This window comes from Panthera uncia, chromosome B1, assembly GCF_023721935.1.
Source record: "Panthera uncia isolate 11264 chromosome B1, Puncia_PCG_1.0, whole genome shotgun sequence".
NCBI classification, from domain to species: domain Eukaryota; kingdom Metazoa; phylum Chordata; class Mammalia; order Carnivora; family Felidae; genus Panthera; species Panthera uncia.
In genome coordinates, this window is record NC_064811.1 from 163,416,886 (window position 1) to 163,419,706 (window position 2,821).

Genomic DNA, 2,821 nt, shown 5'->3' on the forward strand with positions numbered 1-2,821 from the left:
AAAGATTAAGGACACATGACTAACAGAGTATTATTCATCCAAGAACACAGGAGGAAATTGTGCCTTTTTCCATCACGGAGATGAGGCTAAAGAGGATGATTCTGAACAAAAACATAACCTTAACCTGCACACTCAGCCTCAACCCTGAAGCTTAATCCTAAATGTGACTGTCATGCTAAACTTTTCCTTCAACTTTTCCCTCTGGAGAAGTCCACCACTGCTGGTATATAGGCTGCTACCCCTACACAAGCCCTAATCCTAATCTTATCCCTTTCTCTTGCCCTACCTGGGCCCAAATCTTAGATCTGAAGGAAAAACCAATTTGAGACACATGAATTATGGAATGTTACTCATCCAGGAATACGGAAGAAATCTGTGCCTTTGCAACTAATGAGATGGGGCTATAGAGTATGATTCTTAGTGGAAACCTAACATTAACCCACTCCATGAGTCTAGCTCCTAAATTTTTTTAGTTTACTTATTTATTTTGAGAGAGAGAAAGAGAGAACAAGAAAGGGAGTGACAAAGAGGGGGAGAGAGAGAATCCCAACGAGGCTTTCCACTGTCAGTGGAGAGCCTGATGTGAGCTCAAACTCATGAGCCATGAGATCATGACCTGAGCCAAAATCAAGAGTCAGATGATAAACTGACTGAGACACCCAGGCACTCCAAGCCCCTAAATCCTAACCCTGAACCTGACTCTCACACAAAACGCATCCTCAAATTATCCCTCTGGAGAGGTCTCTGCACTGCCTGTTAACAGGCTTCTACCTTCACCCCACATCTGACCCTAATTCTAGCCCTTCTTCTGTCCCTGCCCTGGAACTGATACCCGGTCTGAGGAAAAACCTGATTTGGGATACAAGACTGAAGAAATATACTGGGCCAGAACCAAAGAAGGAACCCATGGCATTTGTCATGATTGGAATGGGACTAGAAAATATGATTTGAAGGATCCCTAAAATTAACCCACACCCTGAAATATTACTCTAAGCTTCTTACCATAACACAAGCCCTCAGCTTATAGAAGTTGTAGATCTGAGGAAAAGACTGATTCAAAACACATGACCAAAGGAATATTTCTCAACCAGGAACGTTGCCAATTGCAATGACTGGGATTGGACTAGAATATGATTCTGAGCAAAAATCTAACATTAACCCACAAACTCAAACTAGCACCTGAAACTTAACCTTAACCCTCATTCTCCCACTACACTCATTCTCAAATTATCCCTCCAGAAATGTCTTCACACTGTCAGCAGATAGGCCCTTACTCTCATGTGGGCCCTAAACCTAACACTAGCCCTTGCTCTGGACTTGAGCCAGGCCAGAATCCTATGTATAAGGAAAAAATCAGATTGGGACACATAACTGAATTAATATTATTCTGTCAGGAAAACAGAATAACCCTGACCAACACACTCAGCCTAGCCCCTCAATACTAGCCCAAATTCTGACCTTCATGATAACAACTTTGGTAACATGATAAACTTCATGATAACAACCCTCAACTTTCCCCTCTGGAGAGGTCTCTGCACTGCTAGAGGATAGGTGTCTACAATTTTACATGGGGTCTGACTCTAACCCCAGCCATCTTCTGGAACTGACCAGAACTGTCCCACCACCACCTGACTGTAAGGGGCTCAGCTACTCCCTTGAGACTCTCAGCTCTTGCTCAGATCGTTTCCTTTCTGGCTCGTTTTCTAGGGGGGGTGGGGTGCTGTCAGGGGTGTGGGCTGGGGGAAGAGAGGGCTTTGAGACCCAGCAGACTCTGCTGTATTATGTATATATTTTTCAAGGTCTGTTTTTTAACTGAAAAGCTTTGGGCTTGATTCCTAGCCCCGTTCTGTGGGGCACCGGGTGATTTCAGTTCCTTGTAACCTGGCTGCCAAGGGGGGCTGCGGTGCAGGCAGGTGCCGTAAGAACAGGGCTGAGCCCCAAATGGGCTCCAAGGGGATGGAGCTAGAAGGAAGGTGAGGCCTAAGGCCACCTGTGGGCCTTTGGCACTGGCCCCAGCTCAGCCCCCGCCCCCCCTCCCGCCCCCCCAGACAACCAGGTTTCATTTTGCGCTCTCCTGTCACAAATGCTGCACTATTGGTTCTGAATTTTTTATCTCCAGATTCTAATTTATGCCTATGCAAAAAAAATAAAATAAAATAAATTATGCCCAGGATTAATAGAGTGTGTATTTCTAGAGTCTGAGAAAAGAAAATGATTCAGGACATATGACTAACATAACATTACAGGACCAGACACACAGAAGGAAACCATGCCATTTGCAATGACTGGAATGTGGTTAATGAATATGATTCTGAAGGAAAATTTAATCCTAACCCATGCTCTCAAACTAGCCCCTGAACCCTAACCTTAAGCCTGACCTCAGCCTAACACTTGCCTTCAAGTTATGCCTTTTCCCTTATCCTTTATCCCTTAAGAGATTTTCTGACCAAGGCCCAAATCCCAGCTCTGAGGAAGAAACTGATTTTGGATATATGACTGATGGAGTATAACTTAGCCAAAACACAGAAGGAAGTCATGCCCCTTGCAAAGACTGGGATGGGGGAGAGTATGATTCTGAACAAGAACCTGAGCTTCATCACAAACTCAATAGTCCTGAAATGTTAACCTTAATCCTGACCTCAGAATAAACATCATTCCCCAAGTTATCATGATGAAAAGGTCCCAGAACTCTTGGCGAACAGGTCTCTAACTTCACTGGGCTCCCAACCCTAACCCTTGCCATTGCTCTGGCCATGACTGAGGCTGGAATCCTAGGTATGAGGAAAATATACCAATTCTGAACACATGACTGCCATAATAA